The 8,302-nt window shown below is 52.8% G+C and overlaps 1 long non-coding RNA gene across 1 annotated transcript; it reads right to left on the bottom strand.

The window, feature by feature from the left end:
- Window positions 1-3,792: 3,792 nt before the first annotated feature.
- Window positions 3,793-7,894, bottom strand: LOC114902229. The gene is made up of 3 exons (XR_003795422.1): window positions 7,860-7,894; window positions 5,090-5,176; window positions 3,793-4,296 (listed from the first exon to the last, which is right to left on the bottom strand). It is a non-coding gene; the product is annotated as an uncharacterized LOC114902229 (long non-coding RNA).
- Window positions 7,895-8,302: the final 408 nt, after the last annotated feature.

The following is an 8,302-nucleotide window of genomic DNA, read 5'->3' as shown; positions in this document are numbered from 1 at the left end:
GCGGACGTAGCGCTCAGTGTGTATCTGAGGCCGACAGGGTTTAACAGTCTCCATCTGGGAACAATCACCCGCCAGCGGCAGGCCGATCCGCCGGGAGGGCTGCCCTGGCTGCACGCCCCCTCCCCCTACCAGGCCCTCTTCCTTCCCTCCCTGTGCAGCCGTGGGCTGTGGACTCCGAGTGGGATGGGGAGGTGGGGAGGACGCGAATGTCCCCGTTACTCTGCGGGACCGGCTGCACGCGGGAGTCCTGGAGAAGGCAGGGCTGGGGGCCGGCTCACCGAATGCCTGCAATTCCAGGAGCAGCGGGCTGAGGAAAGAATCCATTCTCCCCCCGTCCGGGAGACCTGGGTGGAATGCCACGGGGGGAAGGCCGTCTGGGATGCCAATGGCTCGCCCGGTCGGCTGCAGCGGGCGGCAGTGAGGCCGGTGAGGGTCGGGGCGCTGTGTTCACGTCCCGTCCCTTTTCGTACCTCGGGCTTTCTTTGTGCGAATGGGGGAGGGGGCTTTCATCTGGGAAGTTCAAAGCGCCGTGCACGAATTTCCTCTGCTAATCCTCACTCTGATCTGAATTTTGTTGTGTAACCAAACTGATTACAGGAATCTGGTGAATCGGGCGAGGCTGGGCCCCTCGGACAGGCTTCCTCAGGCTTTGCCCCAGCGAGGCCCGCCAGCCCTGGGGAGGCTGATTTATGGCCCGGAGATGCTCGGAGGAGGAAGGAGGCTCCGGGAGCAGGTCCCATAGCCCAGCATAGCCCTGTTTTATACATGATGCTGAGGGTAGCCAGTGTGAGAAGACAGATGTGTGACTTCAAAATCTCCTTTCTGTGGCCCCGAATGACAGCTCTGACTACCTCCTGGTTAGCTCCACAGGCCCTTCAAACACAAGCTGCCCAGCACTAAAGTCAGTATCTCCTCGCACCCTACTTTCTCCGGCCGGTACTGCCCTTACACCCGGGGTCCTGGGACCTCTGCCCCAGGGCACTTGGAGGCCCCCCTCTCCTGCTGACTTTTGGCTGTGCCCCTTCCCACTGGGACGTGCCCACCCTGAGCCTGTGCTGACCCCCGAACCACCTTATGTTCCCAGGCCCTAGAATTCCCTGCTCAAACAGCTTCAAGCTTCTCCCAGAATCTGCGAAGGCCTCTGGGCCGGGTCAGTCCCCCAGAGGATGCTTTCTGCTTCAGGAGAAGCTGTTCGTGTGACAGGTGGTGTGCAGGGGCTGTGCGGGCCGGAGTGTCCACATGCCTGACTCCTCATGATGCAGGGGAAGGGGCAGGCTTCAGCCACAGGCCCTGGCCTGTTCCGCTGTGTTATCCAGCCCTGGGATACACCACCAGCCAATTTCTGAAGCCGGGAACCCTGAGCCAGAAACCCGCCTCAGGTCTGGATCCCTCCTCCCGTTCCAAACAGACGATCCTCACCAACCAGTCACCACGTTCTCTGGATGCCACCTCCAGGATGCCTCTCGTACGCCTCCCTTCTCGCCATCCAAGCTGCCTCTGCCTCTCCTGCTCTCCTGGATGGAGCAACAGGCTCGTCACTGGTTTCCCTGCCCCCACACTTGCCCCTCTCCAATTCCTCCTCTGCACTGTGGCCACAAGGATCTTTCATCCTTTGATCTTGTGACTTCTTTGTTATTCACAGTCTGAATAACCCCTGCTTGAACTTCAGCTCTCAACTTGGAGGTCACCCCTGTGGAAGCCTTCCTGACACTCCTGGATAGGGTCAAATACGTGCCGAGGAACTGCCAGGGAGCCTCACACACTTGGCCCCCAGCACCTCTCCATCATGTATTACCAGTGCCTGTGAATTTCCTATACTGTGAGCACCACGAGGGCACTGACATTGCATGTGTTGGTTCCCAGGTCCACAATACCTAGCACAATGTCTTGGGCAGGTTAGATGTTAAACAAATATTTGTTGAATGAATAAAGGATCCAGACTGATGGTGTCTTTGCTAAGACTAAGTCCTAGGTCTCTTGTCAGAGCCAGGTAACTTCTCAGACCAAGAGTTGAGGGGAGTTTAAACATGGCTGTTAAGCTAAAGCATCCTTAGACATGTTCTGACATGGAACAAACTCTATTAGAATTCTTCTGTAGGAGAGTATAGTATAACAAAGATGGGAGAAATCTTAACATTCTCTGGGGGAATATTTGAGCAACAAGTAAATACGGTGCTTTATGAAGTGTTTTTTTTTGCTAGGTGGGTGTGCAAGTTTGGGACCAGAGCAGAATTGCTCAGGACAGAAAACTGGAGGCTGTGCTGCTACTAACAGTCCTCATTCTCCCCTTTCCCTCAAACCACTCTCAGTGTCTCCGTAGGTAACACAGCGTCTTCCGCAGTCAGGAACAGCTGTGTGGCTGAGCTCTGGCTATTGAGATGTAAGCAGAGTTGTTGTATGGGACTTCTGGGAAGGCTCTGTAAAAGGTAGAGCGTGTGAATGCTCTTTTTGCCCTTCCTTGGTTCCTCCTTCCTGTTGCCTGGCATGTGGATGTAATGGCTGGAGCTCCTAGCAGCCATGTTGGATCATGGAGCAACCTTGAAGGATGAAAGCAATGAACTAGGATGGTGGAGCAGAGACCTAAGGAGTTTGTGGAGCTGCTACAGAAGCCCTCTAGACTTCTTTTATGTAGGAGAGGAATAAACCTCTTCTTGAAGGTACCGCTAAGATGAGCAATTAAGCGCTATTTCTTTTTTTTTTTTTTGCGGTACGCAGGCCTCTCACTGTTGCGGCCCCTCCCGTTGCGGAGCACAGGCTCCGGATGCGCAGGCTCAGCGGCCATGGCTCACGGGCCCAGCCGCTCCGCGGCATGTGGGATCTTCCCGGACCGGGGCACGAACCCGTGTCCCCTGCATCGGCAGGCGGACTCTCAACCACTGCGCCCCCAGGGAAGCCCTAAGCGCTATTTCTAATTGAGTCAGGAGCCAAATGGTTAGCTTGCCTGGGGTGCTATATGCCTCGGTTGGGTGTGCTCCTGATTCCCAGCCCAAGGCTCTCTTACTTTTTCTTCCTTTACTTCCCTCTTCCCGTGCTGGCACAGCCCCAGGAACCCAACGATTCCTGCGGGCGACCTATAAGCAATTCCCTCCCAACTTGGCAAGGTGCACCCGGGCTCAGGTAGTGCACTTGCGTGCAGCAGGAGATGGAGTGCCAAAACTATTACTAGTAGGGGAAATGCAAACATAAGCAAGACTCTACAAATGTTGTAAACACTCTTTCTCAGAAGTTTGGGGCTTCTCGTCACTACGGAACCTGTTTCCTGGAATAAACAGATGACATGTGATTGTTTTCTTGAAATTGTAGACAAAGAACACCACCAGGATAGGCTGTTCAGAGCACTCTGTACAGCTCCTGCAGGGACTCAGGGTGTAAAGGAGAAGTGGGGGGACTGGAGAAGATACCTGTGTTCCAGTGGGAAAGGGAAACAGAGTAAGGGGAGCGAGGGCAGCCTTGCCACTTCCCAGCCCCTTCACCTCCTGTGTGGATACCCCGCCTTCTGACGGTGCCATCACACTTCCTGTAAGGGCCTCAGCGGTCACTGGGCCTCTCAAATGTGCAGCTGTGGAGTTTTCCCCACTCTCAGAGCCTGGAAGGGAGGGCTGTTCATGGACTACTGTGAGAGCACCTCCGAGGACAGGAGCCTGAGGGCTTTGAGAAGTGGGGCGACTTGCCCAAGATCACAAAGCTAATTGGCAGGGTCAATTCAACAACAACAATAATAACAGCAACCAAGAGCTATATTATTGCTAACACAACATGAAATAAAATATACCTTAATTTGTGACAGACGTTCTTCTGTGTACTTTACCCATTTCAACTCCTTTAACCCTCAGAATGACCTCATGGGGCACTCAGATACCCATTTCACAGATGAGGAGACTGAGGCACAAGTAGGTAAAACTTGCTCCCGAAGCCAACCTGCTGGTTCATGGCAGAACCAGGATGGAGGGCCTCTCACTCCAGTGTTCCTTCTACCACAGCACAGGTGCTTTAAAAAAGGTCTCCAAACTAGAGTAATTTCTGAAAAGGCAAACTCTTTTAGTGTCTTCCTGTGATGGCATGCCTCCGTCTGCATGGGACTGGGAGAGACAGAGAATTCAGTGACAGGCTGGACTCACACGTGGTGCTGGGGGACAGGGCCCAGAAGCACAGAAAGCTTTGCCTCCTCCCTCGCTGCTCTGCCGCCATCTTCTTCCTGGGCACAGAGCGCCTGGATGGGCAGCTTGGCAGGTAACATTCCCACGGGGTGGTGTGAGCAGGTGACCTTTGCATATCTCCACTTGGGGACCGGTGACCCTTTGAACAACAGGTGCACTGATAAAAGCTGGTGCCTTATTTTTACAGACAGGATCCTGGTTGGAATGCCCGAGAGGGTTGTGTGTGAAGCTTGACTGATAGCAGGTCTGTGGGGACTCATTCACACAACCTATTATCACCCCCTACTTTATCTCTCTTGAAAATGTAGGTTTTTGATGTGATTGTTTAAATTTGAGTATCTCTGTATTTATGATTCTGAAACATAATCACCAAGGGTGGGGGGCTTCTGGAGATCAGTGACATTCCCTGCAACAGGTGAGTGCTTGGGGGACGTAAAAGTGGATCTGGCCCAGGGCATTAGGGAGACACCCCTACGTCCAGTGGGGAGGCCCAAGCTCAGCGTGCTTTGTTTGACAAATATTACTGAACCCCTTCTCTTTTGCATCTCGACTCACTCCCTGTATGATCTCATAGCTTGAGTGACATCTTTTCACCCATGACTCCCAAAATTATATCCAAGTCACTCAACACTTCCACTTGGATGTCCACACATCCAAGTTGTTACACACCAACATGTCCAAACGGAGCTCCCATTGGACAGGAAAATGAAAATGCCTCACCCACAGCTTCCCCATGTCCGTTAATGTCAGCCATCTTTCAAGATTTCAGGCCAAAATCCTTGGAGCCAACCTTGACTTTCTCTCTCTCTCAAACCTGATATTCAGATTCTCAGAAAATCCCACTGGTTCGAATTTCAAAATATTTCCAGGATCTGACCACTCTCACCACCCTCCCTGCTACTGCCCTGGTCCAAGCCACTCTCTTCTCTCACTTGGATTATTGCAGTGGCCTCTGATTGGCCTCCCAGCTTCCACTCTTGGCCTCTTCGTCTACTCTCAACATGGCCGCCAGAACAAACCTGTTAAAACGAAAGTGAGATCATGTCAGGCCTCTGCTCAGAACCTTCCAGTGGTTTCTTAACTCCCAGAAGGAAGGCATAGTCTTGCTGGATGCCCAGGTGCCCTGTGGTTTGCCCCCTCCCTCCCCGTTCCATCGCAGACCTCCTCGCCTGCCCCCCACCCAGCACTGCTCTGCTCCAGCCTCCTTCCTCTGCCTGTAGCGCCGGGACCACATCAGAGCCCCGGCACTGACGCTGCCTCCTGGAACCGCCCCCGACGCCCTCCCCACCTTGTCCACCACCAGCTCCCTCACCTCCTTCGGGTACTTTCTCAGCGAGCTCTCCCTGACCAGCCTATCTAGGATTTTACCTTCTGCTGACACTTTATTCCCCCTTCCCCCGCCAAGGTAGGCACTGTTGTCGCCGCACCCAGATTGTTTCCTGGGCCGGTGCACTCACCCCAAGCTGCTGTGAGTGTGGCCCCCAATGGCTCCGAGACGCCCTGCTTCTCTGGGGAATTGCCCTCGACCAACAGGCTCTGCCTTGGCTGAAAAGTTACAGCCCCTTCCCCACCCAACCCAGGGCAGCCCACAGCCAGGAAATGCCCTCACAGAAAACAGTATTGTTTGCTCTTACTGAAACCAAAGAACATATACTGCCCAGAAACCAAGCCCAGGAAGGTAACTAGGTCGCTGACAAGTCAATAGCGCAGAAACTTCAAGATCTGAGCCCCACCTGACTGATTCCGCATCTCCAGTCCCTTAGTCACTCCTGGCTGGCAGCAATGCAGCCTTGCTGGAACACAGCCCTAAGACACCCCTGTGAAATGTGCCAGAATTAACCTCTAGAATGAGTTAGGTAATGGCCCTCAGCTGGCTTTGGCAGGGCTCCAGCTCAGGAAAAAAGGAGCTTTCCCCCTTGCCTGTGGCTGTTCCTATCTCTGTCATGCGTTCTGATCGCTAACCCCAATGAGGAAGCACAGCTTCACCTGGGTGCCTTCTACTGAGTACCTTTCTTCATCCACCTAGTTTTCAGATCACATCTGGAGGCAGATAATAGACTTCCCTTGTTTACCTTATCATTTGACTGAGACCTGAGTGGGCAGACTGTGGGAGGCCAGTAATCCCAAGAGGAGCTGACAGATGCCTTTGGACAAACAAGCTAGTAAGCTGGGTTACTGGCAAATCATCCAAGATAGGGAGGAACAGCGCACTGGGATCAGAAGCCAGCTTTCATAGGCTGGAGAAATTAGGTGAGAAGGTGGAATGAGCTTGTGGGCAACAGCATTAGCAGCTCAAGACTCCTGGCTTGACCACCAAGGTCAGGATTTGTGCAAGTCCTGGGATGCATAGAGGCCTGAGGACTCAAAAAAACAACAGGAAGGTCTTAGGTTGGGTTCCCTAGAAGCAGAGCCTGAGACAGGGATTTGGTGAAGGTGGGTTTTTTTGTTTTGTTTGTTCATTTATTTTAAGCGAGAGTTCTTAGATGAAAGGGAGTGAAGGAAGCAGATAATGAATGGAAAAAAGTCAAGAAGAATGTGGGCTTAGGTCTGATCCACGAGAGACCCTGGAGTATTCATATAACTCTTACACAATTGTCCCCACCTTGAAGCATGAAAGCCAGCACCTTGGGTCCCCTTATCTTTCAGTCATTGGCTGTGGGCTGCCCTGGGTTGGGTGGGGAAGGGGCTGTAACTTTTCAGCCAAGGCAGAGCCTGTTGGTCGAGGGCAATTCCCCAGAGAAGCAGGGCGTCTCGGAGCCATTGGGGGCCACACTCACAGCAGCTTGGGGTGAGTGCACCAGCCCAGGAAACAATCTGGGTGCGGCGACAACAGTGCCTACCTTGGCGGGGGAAGGGGGAATAAAGTGTCAGCAGAAGGTAAAATCCTAGAAAGGCTGGTCAGGGAGAGCTCGCTGAGAAAGTACCCGAAGGAGGTGAGGGAGCTGGTGGTGGACAAGGTGGGGAGGGCGTCGGGGGCGGTTCCAGGAGGCAGCGTCAGTGCCGGGGCTCTGATGTGGTCCCGGCGCTACAGGCAGAGGAAGGAGGCTGGAGCAGAGCAGCGCTGGGTGGGGGGCAGGCGAGGAGGTCTGCGATGGAACGGGGAGGGAGGGGGCAAACCACAGGGCACCTGGGCATCCAGCAAGACTATGCCTTCCTTCTGGGAGTTAAGAAACCACTGCAGCCTGGTTCTCCATCAGTTCTGTGTAAACCTAGTTTCCTTCAACACATTTACTTTTGCTTCAGTTAAGCACAAACTCTGGAGTGAGAAAACTGGATTCAAATCCCAGTTCCACCACTAGATAGTTCCACCATCTTGGGCAAGTTGCTTAAGCTCTCTGTACCTCTATTTCCTCCTCTGTAAGAATGTGTACAACCGGACATACTAGTACCTACCTTATAGGATTACTGGGAGGATTTAATAAGTTAATATACAGCAACACTCAGAATTGGTCAGCCTTATTTAATATGGGGGTGGGGGGACCCTAAAGGGTGTGAATACCAGAAGGGGAGGCTCATGGGACCATCTGGGAGACCAGTTGCCATGTTCCTCGCAAGGAAACCAGTGTGTGGTTAGGAAGGGGGATTAGATGCTGCAAACCCCAAACAGAACACCACACACACACACACACACACACACACACACACACACCCCAGATATCTACTGGTTTCCTACCAGTAAAATGGGGAAATACTTGTATCTACCTTGCAGGGTTGTCCTGAGAATTACTGTGGAGCTGGTTGCTTGGCACACTGAAAGCAGTAAACAGATGTTAGTTGTTTGTTATAGTTATCAATTTGCTAGTCCCTTTCTGCCCTGATTGAATCCACCCTGTCAAGTTTCAGCTGTGCTTTTGCCCTAATTGGCATCTGCTACCTTCACTTCTCATTTTCTGGCCCCTCGGCCCTCAGCACCCACTGCAACCACGGCAACTGTCCTGCTGCCCTCCTGTCACCTGGTCCACATCACCTCCTCCTTCCTGAGAATGTGTGAGCGACTCAGGCTATCTTTCCGTTTCTCTCTTTGAATCCTTCTCTCTACCCAATTTCTCATCTTCCCCTTAATCATTTCTCCCTGTGAGTAACTGGTGTAAGTTATCCCCTGGAATTTCTATCTGTGCTAGATGTTAATAGGTCTTAGAAAAGAG

The sequence above is a fragment of the Monodon monoceros genome, unplaced genomic scaffold (assembly GCF_005190385.1).
Source record: "Monodon monoceros isolate NGI ecotype Baffin Bay Population unplaced genomic scaffold, NGI_Narwhal_1 Super_Scaffold_20, whole genome shotgun sequence".
NCBI classification, from domain to species: domain Eukaryota; kingdom Metazoa; phylum Chordata; class Mammalia; order Artiodactyla; family Monodontidae; genus Monodon; species Monodon monoceros.
This window is presented reverse-complemented; position numbering and strand designations above follow the sequence as displayed.